Raw genomic sequence first — 14,128 nt, 5'->3', positions numbered from 1 at the left:
CGTTAGGATCACTAAACACATCTGAACCTAATTTTGTTAAACCATTCAAACGGTCCCCTAAAGGTATCAAATATTTAGGTATCCGTATTACATCCAAACTTTCACAACTTTATGATGCCAATATTAAAACATCTATATCCCGTGTCAAGGAAGACTTTACAAGATGGTCAAAACTTCCAGTTTCTTTCTCAGGAAGAATAAACCTTATAAAAATGATAATCTTCCAAAAAATGTTATACCCGCTATCCATGACTTTTTTTAATTTGACAAATGCCGATAAAAAAGATCTTAATAAAGCTATGTCTAAATTTATTTGAGCCAGTAAGTGACCTAAAGTTAAACTACAAACTTTACAGTTGCCCACTGATACAGGTGGATGGTCACTTCCAAACTTTAAATATTATGTATGGGCAATACAGGCTAGGATTCTCCTAGATTGGATACATAAACCTGAAGATGCTCTGTGGGTAGATGTAGAACAACAATTCTGTAATCCAGTCTCTTTGGTTAACTTATTAGACCGGAGAACCCAAATCCCTGACCAGGTAAAAGGAAACCTACTCATTATCAGAGTTGTCAAAACATGGTCACAGATTAGAAGGTCTCAAGTATAATCAGAGCTTGCCCATACTATCCACACTGACTGGTAACACAAATTTTCACCATACTAATATGGGCTCTCAATTTAGTAGCTGGATTCATGTGGGAATATACAGGATATACGACTTATTCCACAAGGGTGTTTTTATGTTGTTTAATGAGCTACGCTTAAAGTATAATATCCCCCAAAAGGACTTTTTTAAATATTTGCAGATAAGACATTTCGTCCAGACTAGACATGGTAGTCTTACACTGAATAGCTCTGATTTCTTTTTGGATCAATTTTTTTTTTCTTAAGGATACCGAAGTTGAACACTTCATATCCAAATTTTACTCTATGATAAGCCATCACAAAGCAGACAAGCTGATTTTGTTGCAGAAGACATGGAGTAAGAATTTAAAATGTGACATTGACGAAAATGTCTGGGAAGATATTATTAGACTACCATTAAATATCTCAGTCTGCAATAGATTTAAAGAAATGCAATTTAATATTGTACATAGAGCCTATATGTCTCCAAATAAATATAGCAAAATAAATACTACTGTATCTCCCCAATGTCCTAAATGCAATAAAAGTATTGGAACATTCTTCCTTTGTCTCTGGGAATGCCCTTTGGTTGCTGATTTTTGGAATGGTGTTTGTGATAAACTATCTATAATATGTAAACCGAAGGTTACAGCGTCCCCACTCATGTGTTTGCTGGGTGTATTGCCCTCCTCTTGTCTGGAATATTCAGATATCTTTAAAACTTTAATGATGTTAGGGAGAAAAACAATTATGAATAAATGGGTCGGTACTGAACCATCTCTAATTAAGGACTGGATAATCCTGATCAAAGAAACTATACTTCTGGAAAAGATTGGAAATATGTTAAAAGGTAAATCTAAATCATTCCAGAAGCTGTGGACAATCCCCTTGAACTGTCTTGGCATTGACTATAAGACCGCTATGTATCCTTAAATGCTCACATGTTGATACTGTAATTCTGAACTTGACCACACTGCTGTAATTTATTTTCCTTTTTATTTATTTATTTATTTTCGACATTGCATATTGTTAATGTTTCAATTACCCACTTTTGTCTATGCTGATTATTTTGAAAACTCGATTAAAAGAAAAGAAGAAAAAAAAAGAATATACTGACATCGTATCAAGCGATCAACCTGTTCAATAAACTGTTTAAAACAGATAGTCACCCTATCAAGACTGAGATTCCAGATGTTTTTATTTAAAAAGGCTTAAAAGAGGTGCTCAACTCACAGCTGCTTTAAGAGGCTCTGCTCAGCTCGCCTCGTATGTGTGTGCGCAAGTGTGTGAGTGTGTGTAACATCGTATTAGGCGATCAAACTGTTCAATAAACTGCTTAAAACAGATAGTCACCCTATCAAGACTGAGATTCCAGATGTTTTTATTTAAAAAGGCTTAAAAGAGGTGCTCAACTCACAGCTGCTTTAAGAGGCTCTGCTCAGCTCGCCTCGTATGTGTGTGCGCAAGTGTGTCAGTGTGTGTAACATCGTATCAGGCGATCAAACTGTTCAATAAACTGTTTAAAACAGATAGTCACCCGATTAATACTGAGATTCTAGATGTTTTTTATTTAAAAAGGCTTAAAAGAGGTGCTCAACTCACGGCTGCTTTAAGAGGCTCTGCTCAGCTCGCCTCGTATGTGTGTGCGCAAGTGTGTGAGTGTGTGTAACATCGTATCAGGCGATCAAACTGTTCAATAAACTGTTTAAAACAGATAGTCACCCGATTAATACTGAGATTCTAGATGTTTTTTTATTTAAAAAGGCTTAAAAGAGGTGCTCAACTCACGGCTGCTTTAAGAGGCTCGCCTCGCCTTGCCTCGTATGTGTGTGCGCAAGTGTGTGAGTGTGTGTAACATCGTATTAGGCGATCAAACTGTTCAATAAACTGTTTAAAACAGATAGTCACCCGATTAATACTGAGATTCTAGATGTTTTCTTATTTAAAAAGGCTTAAAAGAGGTGCTCAACTCACGGCTGCTTTAAGAGGCTCGCCTCGCCTCGTATGTGTGTGCGCAAGTGTGTGAGTGTGTGTAACATCGTATCAGCCGATCAAACTGTTCAATAAACTGTTTAAGACAGATAGTCTCCCGATCAAGACTGAGTTTCCAGATGTTTTTATTTAAAAAGGCTTAAAAGAGGTGCTCAACTCACGGCTGATTTAAGAGGCTCTGCTCAGCTCGCCTCTTATGTGTGTGCGCAAGTGTGTGAGTGTGTGTAACATCGTATTAGGCGATCAAACTGTTCAATAAACTGTTTCAGACAGATAGTCACCTGATTAATACTGAGATTCTAGATGTTTTTTTATTTAAAAAGGCTTAAAAGAGGTGCTCCACTCACGGCTGCTTTAAGAGGCTCTGCTCAGCTCGCCTCGTATGTGTGTGCGCAAGTGTGTGAGTGTGTGTAACATCGTATTAGGCGATCAAACTGTTTAAGACAGATAGTCTCCCGATCAAGACTGAGTTTCCAGATGTTTTTATTTAAAAAGGCTTAAAAGAGGTGCTCAACTCACGGCTGATTTAAGAGGCTCGCCTCGCCTCGCCTCGTATGTATGTGCACAAGTGTGTGAGTGTGTGTAACATCGTATCAGGCGATCAAACTGTTCAAACTGTTTCAGACAGATAGTCACCCGATCAAGACTGAGATTCCAGATGTTTTCATTTAAAAAGGCTTAAAAGAGGTGCTCAACTCACGGCTGCTTTAAGAGGCTCGCCTCGCCTCGCCTCGTATGTATGTGCACAAGTGTGTGAGTGTGTGTAACATCGTATCAGGCGATCAAACTGTTCAATAAACTGTTTAAGACATATAGTCTCCCGATCAAGACTGATATTCCAGATGTTTTTATTTAAAAAGGCTTAAAAGAGGTGCTCAACTCACGGCTGCTTTAAGAGGCTCGCCTCGCCTCGCCTCGCCTCGTATGTATGTGCACAAGTGTGTGAGTGTGTGTAACATCGTATCAGCCGATCAAACTGTTCAATAAACTGTTTAAGACAGATAGTCTCCCGATCAAGACTGAGTTTCCAGATGTTTTTATTTAAAAAGGCTTAAAAGAGGTGCTCAACTCACGGCTGATTTAAGAGGCTCTGCTCAGCTCGCCTCTTATGTGTGTGCGCAAGTGTGTCAGTGTGTGTAACATCGTCTTAGGCGATCAAACTGTTCAATAAACTGTTTCAGACAGATAGTCACCCGATCAAGACTGAGTTTCCAGATGTTTTTATTTAAAAAGGCTTAAAAGAGGTGCTCAACTCACGGCTGATTTAAGAGGCTCTGCTCAGCTCGCCTCTTATGTGTGTGCGCAAGTGTGTGAGTGTGTGTAACATCGTATCAGGCGATCAAACTGTTCAATAAACTGTTTAAAACAGATAGTCACCCGATTACTACTGAGATTCTAGATGTTTTTTATTTAAAAAGGCTTAAAAGAGGTGCTCAACTCACGGCTGCTTTAAGAGGCTCTGCTCGGCTCGACTAGTATGTGTGTGCGCAAGTGTGTGAGTGTGTGTAACATCGTATCAGGCGATCAAACTGTTCAATAAACTGTTTAAAACAGATAGTCACCCGATTACTACTGAGATTCTAGATGTTTTTTATTTAAAAAGGCTTAAAAGAGGTGCTCATCTCACGGCTGCTTTAAGAGGCTCTGCTCGCCTCGCCTCGTATGTGTGTGCGCAAGTGTGTCAGTGTGTGTAACATCGTATCAGGCGATCAAACTATTCAATAAACTGTTTAAAACAGATAGTCACCTGATTAATACTGAGATTCTAGATGTTTTTTATTTAAAAAGGCTTAAAAGAGGTGCTCAACTCACCGCTGCTTTAAGAGGCTCGCCTCGCCTCGCCTCGTATGTGTGTGCACAAGTATGTGAGTGTGTGTAACATAGTATCAGGCTATCAAACTGTTCAATAAACTGTTTAAGACAGATAGTCTCCCGATCAAGACTGAGTTTCCAGATGTTTTTATTTAAAAAGGCTTAAAAGAGGTGCTCAACTCACGGCTGATTTAAGAGGCTCTGCTCAGCTCGCCTCTTATGTGTGTGCGCAAGTGTGTGAGTGTGTGTAACATCGTATTAGGCGATCAAACTGTTCAATAAACTGTTTCAGACAGATAGTCACCCGATCAAGACTGAGATTCCAGATGTTTTCATTTAAAAAGGCTTAAAAGAGGTGCTCAACTCACGGCTGCTTTAAGAGGCTCGCCTCGCCTCGTATGTGTGTGCGCAAGTGTGTGAGTGTGTGTAACATCGTATTAGGCGATCAAACTGTTTAAGACAGATAGTCTCCCGATCAAGACTGAGTTTCCAGATGTTTTTATTTAAAAAGGCTTAAAAGAGGTGCTCAACTCACGGCTGATTTAAGAGGCTCGCCTCGCCTCGCCTCGTATGTATGTGCACAAGTGTGTGAGTGTGTGTAACATCGTATCAGGCGATCAAACTGTTCAAACTGTTTCAGACAGATAGTCACCCGATCAAGACTGAGATTCCAGATGTTTTCATTTAAAAAGGCTTAAAAGAGGTGCTCAACTCACGGCTGCTTTAAGAGGCTCGCCTCGCCTCGCCTCGTATGTATGTGCACAAGTGTGTGAGTGTGTGTAACATCGTATCAGGCGATCAAACTGTTCAATAAACTGTTTAAGACAGATAGTCTCCCGATCAAGACTGAGTTTCCAGATGTTTTTATTTAAAAAGGCTTAAAAGAGGTGCTCAACTCACGGCTGCTTTAAGAGGCTCGCCTCGCCTCGCCTCGTATGTGTGTGCAAGTGTGTGAGTGTGTGTAACATCGTATCAGGCGATCAAACTGTTCAATAAACTGTTTCAGACAGATAGTCACCCGATCAAGACTGAGATTCCAGATGTTTTTATTTAAAAAGGCTTAAAAGAGGTGCTCAACTCACGGCTGCTTTAAGAGGCTCGCCTCGCCTCGCCTCGCCTCGTATGTGTGTGCACAAGTGTGTGAGTGTGTGTAACATCGTATCAGCCGATCAAACTGTTCAATAAACTGTTTAAGACAGATAGTCTCCCGATCAAGACTGAGTTTCCAGATGTTTTTATTTAAAAAGGCTTAAAAGAGGTGCTCAACTCACGGCTGCTTTAAGAGGCTCGCCTCGCCTCGCCTCGTATGTGTGTGCAAGTGTGTGAGTGTGTGTAACATCGTATCAGGCGATCAAACTGTTCAATAAACTGTTTAAGACAGATAGTCACCCGATCAAGACTGAGATTCCAGATGTTTTCATTTAAAAAGGCTTAAAAGAGGTGCTCAACTCACGGCTGCTTTAAGAGGCTCGCCTAGCCTCGCCTCTTATGTGTGTGCGCAAGTGTGTCAGTGTGTGTAACATCGTATCAGGCGAACAAACTGTTCAATAAACTGTTTAAAACAGATAGTCACCCGATTACTACTGAGATTCTAGATGTTTTTTATTTAAAAAGGCTTAAAAGAGGTGCTCATCTCACGGCTGCTTTAAGAGGCTCTGCTCGCCTCGCCTCGTATGTGTGTGCGCAAGTGTGTCAGTGTGTGTAACATCGTATCAGGCGATCAAACTATTCAATAAACTGTTTAAAACAGATAGTCACCTGATTAATACTGAGATTCTAGATGTTTTTTATTTAAAAAGGCTTAAAAGAGGTGCTCAACTCACCGCTGCTTTAAGAGGCTCGCCTCGCCTCGCCTCGTATGTGTGTGCACAAGTATGTGAGTGTGTGTAACATAGTATCAGGCTATCAAACTGTTCAATAAACTGTTTAAGACAGATAGTCTCCCGATCAAGACTGAGTTTCCAGATGTTTTTATTTAAAAAGGCTTAAAAGAGGTGCTCAACTCACGGCTGATTTAAGAGGCTCTGCTCAGCTCGCCTCTTATGTGTGTGCGCAAGTGTGTGAGTGTGTGTAACATCGTATTAGGCGATCAAACTGTTCAATAAACTGTTTCAGACAGATAGTCACCCGATCAAGACTGAGATTCCAGATGTTTTCATTTAAAAAGGCTTAAAAGAGGTGCTCAACTCACGGCTGCTTTAAGAGGCTCGCCTCGCCTCGTATGTGTGTGCGCAAGTGTGTGAGTGTGTGTAACATCGTATCAGGCGATCAAACTGTTCAATAAACTGTTTAAGACAGATAGTCTCCCGATCAAGACTGAGATTCCAGATGTTTTTATTTAAAAAGGCTTAAAAGAGGTGCTCAACTCACGGCTGCTTTAAGAGGCTCTGCTCAGCTCGCCTCGTATGTGTGTGCGCAAGTGTGTCAGTGTGTGTAACATCGTATCAGGCGATCAAACTGTTCAATAAACTGTTTCAGACAGATAGTCACCCGATCAAGACTGAGATTCCAGATGTTTTTATTTAAAAAGGCTTAAAAGAGGTGCTCAACTCACGGCTGCTTTAAGAGGCTCTGCTCAGCTCGCCTCTTATGTGTGTGCGCAAGTGTGTGAGTGTGTGTAACATCGTATCAGGCGATCAAACTGTTCAATAAACTGTTTAAAACAGATAGTCACCCGATTAATACTGAGATTCTAGATGTTTTTTATTTAAAAAGGCTTAAAAGAGGTGCTCAACTCACGGCTGCTTTAAGAGGCTCTGCTCGGCTCGACTAGTATGTGTGTGCGCAAGTGTGTGAGTGTGTGTAACATCGTATCTGGCGATCAAACTGTTCAATAAACTGTTTAAGACAGATAGTCACCCGATCAAGAATGAGATTCCAGATGTTTTTATTTAAAAAGGCTTAAAAGAGGTTCTCATCTCACGGCTGCTTTAAGAGGCTCTGCTCGCCTCGCCTCGTATGTGTGTGCGCAAGTGTGTCAGTGTGTGTAACATCGTATCAGGCGATCAAACTATTCAATAAACTGTTTAAAACAGATAGTCACCTGATTAATACTGAGATTCTAGATGTTTTTTATTTAAAAAGGCTTAAAAGAGGTGCTCAACTCACCGCTGCTTTAAGAGGCTCGCCTCGCCTCGCCTCGTATGTGTGTGCACAAGTATGTGAGTGTGTGTAACATAGTATCAGGCTATCAAACTGTTCAATAAACTGTTTAAGACAGATAGTCTCCCGATCAAGACTGAGTTTCCAGATGTTTTTATTTAAAAAGGCTTAAAAGAGGTGCTCAACTCACGGCTGATTTAAGAGGCTCTGCTCAGCTCGCCTCTTATGTGTGTGCGCAAGTGTGTGAGTGTGTGTAACATCGTATTAGGCGATCAAACTGTTCAATAAACTGTTTCAGACAGATAGTCACCTGATTAATACTGAGATTCTAGATGTTTTTTATTTAAAAAGGCTTAAAAGAGGTGCTCCACTCACGGCTGCTTTAAGAGGCTCTGCTCAGCTCGCCTCGTATGTGTGTGCGCAAGTGTGTGAGTGTGTGTAACATCGTATTAGGCGATCAAACTGTTTAAGACAGATAGTCTCCCGATCAAGACTGAGTTTCCAGATGTTTTTATTTAAAAAGGCTTAAAAGAGGTGCTCAACTCACGGCTGATTTAAGAGGCTCGCCTCGCCTCGCCTCGTATGTATGTGCACAAGTGTGTGAGTGTGTGTAACATCGTATCAGGCGATCAAACTGTTCAATAAACTGTTTCAGACAGATAGTCACCCGATCAAGACTGAGATTCCAGATGTTTTCATTTAAAAAGGCTTAAAAGAGGTGCTCAACTCACGGCTGCTTTAAGAGGCTCGCCTCGCCTCGCCTCGTATGTGTGTGCGCAAGTGTGTCAGTGTGTGTAACATCGTATCAGGCGATCAAACTGTTCAATAAACTGTTTAAAACAGATAGTCACCCGATTAATACTGAGATTCTAGATGTTTTTTATTTAAAAAGGCTTAAAAGAGGTGCTCAACTCACGGCTGCTTTAAGAGGCTCGCCTCGCCTCGCCTCGTATGTGTGTGCACAAGTATGTGAGTGTGTGTAACATAGTATCAGGCGATCAAACTGTTCAATAAACTGTTTAAGACAGATAGTCTCCCGATCAAGACTGAGATTCCAGATGTTTTTATTTAAAAAGGCTTAAAAGAGGTGCTCAACTCACGGCTGCTTTAAGAGGCTCGCCTCGCCTCGCCTCGTATGTGTGTGCGCAAGTGTGTGAGTGTGTGTAACATAGTATCAGGCGATCAAACTGTTCAATAAACTGTTTAAGACAGATAGTCTCCCGATCAAGACTGAGATTCCAGATGTTTTTATTTAAAAAGGCTTAAAAGAGGTGCTCAACTCACGGCTGCTTTAAGAGGCTCTGCTCAGCTCGCCTCGTATGTGTGTGCGCAAGTGTGTGAGTGTGTGTAACATCGTATCAGGCGATCAAACTGTTCAATAAACTGTTTCAGACAGATAGTCACCCGATCAAGACTGAGATTCCAGATGTTTTCATTTAAAAAGGCTTAAAAGAGGTGCTCAACTCACGGCTGCTTTAAGAGGCTCGCCTCGCCTCGTATGTGTGTGCGCAAGTGTGTGAGTGTGTGTAACATCGTATCAGGCGATCAAACTGTTCAATAAACTGTTTAAAACAGATAGTCACCCGATTACTACTGAGATTCTAGATGTTTTTTATTTAAAAAGGCTTAAAAGAGGTGCTCAACTCACGGCTGCTTTAAGAGGCTCTGCTCAGCTCGCCTCGTATGTGTGTGCGCAAGTGTGTGAGTGTGTGTAACATCGTATCAGGCGATCAAACTGTTCAATAAACTGTTTCAGACAGATAGTCACCCGATCAAGACTGAGATTCCAGATGTTTTTATTTAAAAAGGCTTAAAAGAGGTGCTCAACTCACGGCTGCTTTAAGAGGCTCGCCTCGCCTCGCCTCGTATGTATGTGCACAAGTGTGTGAGTGTGTGTAACATCGTATCAGGCGATCAAACTGTTCAATAAACTGTTTAAGACATATAGTCTCCCGATCAAGACTGATATTCCAGATGTTTTTATTTAAAAAGGCTTAAAAGAGGTGCTCAACTCACGGCTGCTTTAAGAGGCTCGCCTCGCCTCGCCTCGTATGTGTGTGGCAAGTGTGTGAGTGTGTGTAACATCGTATCAGGCGATCAAACTGTTCAATAAACTGTTTAAAACAGATAGTCACCTGATTAATACTGAGATTCTAGATGTTTTTTATTTAAAAAGGCTTAAAAGAGGTGCTCAACTCACGGCTGCTTTAAGAGGCTCGCCTCGCCTCGCCTCGTATGTGTGTGCACAAGTATGTGAGTGTGTGTAACATAGTATCAGGCGATCAAACTGTTCAATAAACTGTTTAAGACAGATAGTCTCCCGATCAAGACTGAGATTCCAGATGTTTTTATTTAAAAAGGCTTAAAAGAGGTGCTCAACTCACGGCTGATTTAAGAGGCTCTGCTCAGCTCGCCTCTTATGTGTGTGCGCAAGTGTGTGAGTGTGTGTAACATCGTATTAGGCGATCAAACTGTTCAATAAACTGTTTCAGACAGATAGTCACCCGATCAAGACTGAGATTCCAGATGTTTTCATTTAAAAAGGCTTAAAAGAGGTGCTCAACTCACGGCTGCTTTAAGAGGCTCGCCTCGCCTCGTATGTGTGTGCGCAAGTGTGTGAGTGTGTGTAACATCGTATCAGGCGATCAAACTGTTCAATAAACTGTTTAAAACAGATAGTCACCCGATTAATACTGAGATTCTAGATGTTTTTATTTAAAAAGGCTTAAAAGAGGTGCTCAACTCACGGCTGCTTTAAGAGGCTCGCCTCGCCTCGCCTCGTATGTGTGTGCGCAAGTGTGTGAGTGTGTGTAACATCGTATCAGGCGATCAAACTGTTCAATAAACTGTTTAAGACAGATAGTCACCCGATCAAGACTGAGATTCCATATGTTTTTATTTAAAAAGGCTTAAAAGAGGTGCTCAACTCACGGCTGCTTTAAGAGGCTCGCCTCGCCTCGTATGTGTGTGCGCAAGTGTGTCAGTGTGTGTAACATAGTATCAGGCGATCAAACTGTTCAATAAACTGTTTAAAACAGATAGTCACCCGATTAATACTGAGATTCTAGATGTTTTTTATTTAAAAAGGCTTAAAAGAGGTGCTCAACTCACGGCTGCTTTAAGAGGCTCTGCTCAGCTCGCCTCGTATGTGTGTGCGCAAGTGTGTGAGTGTGTGTAACATCGTATCAGGCGATCAAACTGTTCAATAAACTGTTTAAGACAGATAGTCACCCGATCAAGACTGAGATTCCAGATGTTTTTATTTAAAAAGGCTTAAAAGAGGTGCTCAACTCACGGCTGCTTTAAGAGGCTCGCCTCGCCTCGCCTCGTATGTGTGTGCGCAAGTGTGTGAGTGTGTGTAACATCGTATCAGGCGATCAAACTGTTCAATAAACTGTTTCAGACAGATAGTCACCCGATCAAGACTGAGATTCCAGATGTTTTCATTTAAAAAGGCTTAAAAGAGGTGCTCAACTCACGGCTGCTTTAAGAGGCTCGCCTCGCCTCGCCTCGTATGTGTGTGCGCAAGTGTGTGAGTGTGTGTAACATCGTATCAGGCGATCAAACTGTTCAATAAACTGTTTAAGACAGATAGTCACCCGATCAAGACTGAGATTCCAGATGTTTTTATTTAAAAAGGCTTAAAAGAGGTGCTCAACTCACGGCTGCTTTAAGAGGCTCGCCTCGCCTCGTATGTGTGTGCGCAAGTGTGTGAGTGTGTGTAACATCGTATCAGGCGATCAAACTGTTCAATAAACTGTTTAAGACAGATAGTCACCCGATCAAGACTGAGATTCCAGATGTTTTTATTTAAAAAGGCTTAAAAGAGGTGCTCAACTCACGGCTGCTTTAAGAGGCTCGCCTCGCCTCGCCTCGTATGTGTGTGCGCAAGTGTGTGAGTGTGTGTAACATCGTATCAGGCGATCAAACTGTTCAATAAACTGTTTAAGACAGATAGTCACCTGATTAATACTGAGATTCCATATGTTTTTATTTAAAAAGGCTTAAAAGAGGTGCTCAACTCACGGCTGCTTTAAGAGGCTCGCCTCGCCTCGCCTCGTATGTGTGTGCACAAGTATGTGAGTGTGTGTAACATAGTATCAGGCGATCAAACTGTTCAATAAACTGTTTAAGACAGATAGTCTCCCGATCAAGACTGAGATTCCAGATGTTTTTATTTAAAAAGGCTTAAAAGAGGTGCTCAACTCACGGCTGCTTTAAGAGGCTCTGCTCAGCTCGCCTCGTATGTGTGTGCGCAAGTGTGTGAGTGTGTGTAACATCGTATTAGGCGATCAAACTGTTCAATAAACTGTTTCAGACAGATAGTCACCCGATTAATACTGAGATTCTAGATGTTTTTTATTTAAAAAGGCTTAAAAGAGGTGCTCAACTCACGGCTGCTTTAAGAGGCTCTGCTCAGCTCGCCTCGTATGTGTGTGCGCAAGTGTGTGAGTGTGTGTAACATCGTATTAGGCGATCAAACTGTTCAATAACTGTTTAAGACAGATAGTCACCCGATCAAGACTGAGATTCCAGATGTTTTTATTTAAAAAGGCTTAAAAGAGGTGCTCAACTCACGGCTGCTTTAAGAGGCTCGCCTCGCCTCGCCTCGTATGTGTGTGCGCAAGTGTGTGAGTGTGTGTAACATCGTATCAGGCGATCAAACTGTTCAATAAACTGTTTCAGACAGATAGTCACCCGATCAAGACTGAGATTCCAGATGTTTTCATTTAAAAAGGCTTAAAAGAGGTGCTCAACTCACGGCTGCTTTAAGAGGCTCGCCTCGCCTCGCCTCGTATGTGTGTGCGCAAGTGTGTCAGTGTGTGTAACATCGTATCAGGCGATCAAACTGTTCAATAAACTGTTTAAAACAGATAGTCACCCGATTAATACTGAGATTCTAGATGTTTTTTATTTAAAAAGGCTTAAAAGAGGTGCTCAACTCACGGCTGCTTTAAGAGGCTCGCCTCGCCTCGCCTCGTATGTGTGTGCACAAGTATGTGAGTGTGTGTAACATAGTATCAGGCGATCAAACTGTTCAATAAACTGTTTAAAACAGATAGTCTCCCGATCAAGACTGAGATTCCAGATGTTTTTATTTAAAAAGGCTTAAAAGAGGTGCTCAACTCACGGCTGCTTTAAGAGGCTCGCCTCGCCTCGCCTCGTATGTGTGTGCGCAAGTGTGTGAGTGTGTGTAACATAGTATCAGGCTATCAAACTGTTCAATAAACTGTTTAAGACAGATAGTCTCCCGATCAAGACTGAGTTTCCAGATGTTTTTATTTAAAAAGGCTTAAAAGAGGTGCTCAACTCACGGCTGATTTAAGAGGCTCTGCTCAGCTCGCCTCTTATGTGTGTGCGCAAGTGTGTGAGTGTGTGTAACATCGTATTAGGCGATCAAACTGTTCAATAAACTGTTTCAGACAGATAGTCACCCGATCAAGACTGAGATTCCAGATGTTTTCATTTAAAAAGGCTTAAAAGAGGTGCTCAACTCACGGCTGCTTTAAGAGGCTCGCCTCGCCTCGTATGTGTGTGCGCAAGTGTGTGAGTGTGTGTAACATCGTATCAGGCGATCAAACTGTTCAATAAAATGTTTAAAACAGATAGTCACCCGATTACTACTGAGATTCTAGATGTTTTTTTATTTAAAAAGGCTTAAAAGAGGTGCTCCACTCACGGCTGCTTTAAGAGGCTCTGCTCAGCTCGCCTCGTATGTGTGTGCGCAAGTGTGTGAGTGTGTGTAACATCGTATCAGGCGATCAAACTGTTCAAACTGTTTCAGACAGATAGTCACCCGATCAAGACTGAGTTTCCAGATGTTTTTATTTAAAAAGGCTTAAAAGAGGTGCTCAACTCACGGCTGATTTAAGAGGCTCGCCTCGCCTCGCCTCGTATGTATGTGCACAAGTGTGTGAGTGTGTGTAACATCGTATCAGGCGATCAAACTGTTCAATAAACTGTTTAAGACATATAGTCTCCCGATCAAGACTGATATTCCAGATGTTTTTATTTAAAAAGGCTTAAAAGAGGTGCTCAACTCACGGCTGCTTTAAGAGGCTCGCCTCGCCTCGCCTCGTATGTGTGTGCAAGTGTGTGAGTGTGTGTAACATCGTATCAGGCGATCAAACTGTTCAATAAACTGTTTCAGACAGATAGTCACCTGATTAATACTGAGATTCTAGATGTTTTTTATTTAAAAAGGCTTAAAAGAGGTGCTCAACTCACCGCTGCTTTAAGAGGCTCGCCTCGCCTCGCCTCGTATGTGTGTGCACAAGTATGTGAGTGTGTGTAACATAGTATCAGGCTATCAAACTGTTCAATAAACTGTTTAAGACAGATAGTCTCCCGATCAAGACTGAGTTTCCAGATGTTTTTATTTAAAAAGGCTTAAAAGAGGTGCTCAACTCACGGCTGATTTAAGAGGCTCTGCTCAGCTCGCCTCTTATGTGTGTGCGCAAGTGTGTGAGTGTGTGTAACATCGTATTAGGCGATCAAACTGTTCAATAAACTGTTTCAGACAGATAGTCACCCGATCAAGACTGAGATTCCAGATGTTTTCATTTAAAAAGGCTTAAAAGAGGTGCTCAA

General features: G+C 41.6%; 1 long non-coding RNA gene across 25 annotated transcripts; it reads left to right on the top strand.

Moving 5' to 3' along the window:
* The first annotated feature begins 1,713 nt into the window (after positions 1-1,713).
* On the top strand, positions 1,714-13,142 carry LOC127497693 (uncharacterized). Of its 25 annotated transcripts, XR_007925608.1 has the most exons (10): positions 1,714-2,406; positions 2,772-2,957; positions 4,053-4,237; positions 6,614-6,792; positions 6,977-7,161; positions 8,256-8,440; positions 8,625-8,992; positions 9,909-11,919; positions 12,287-12,655; positions 13,024-13,142. It is a non-coding gene; the product is annotated as an uncharacterized LOC127497693 (long non-coding RNA). The 25 variants fall into 25 exon arrangements; XR_007925609.1 differs by lacking the exons at positions 2,772-2,957; positions 4,053-4,237; positions 6,614-6,792; positions 6,977-7,161 and adding exons at positions 4,607-4,790; positions 6,430-6,613; positions 6,793-6,976; XR_007925610.1 differs by lacking the exons at positions 2,772-2,957; positions 4,053-4,237; positions 6,614-6,792; positions 6,977-7,161 and adding exons at positions 6,430-6,613; positions 6,793-6,976.
* Positions 13,143-14,128: the final 986 nt, after the last annotated feature.

Source organism: Ctenopharyngodon idella, chromosome 16, assembly GCF_019924925.1.
Source record: "Ctenopharyngodon idella isolate HZGC_01 chromosome 16, HZGC01, whole genome shotgun sequence".
NCBI classification, from domain to species: domain Eukaryota; kingdom Metazoa; phylum Chordata; class Actinopteri; order Cypriniformes; family Xenocyprididae; genus Ctenopharyngodon; species Ctenopharyngodon idella.
Note: the sequence above shows the minus strand (reverse complement) of the source record. Positions and strands in the feature narration are given on the sequence as shown.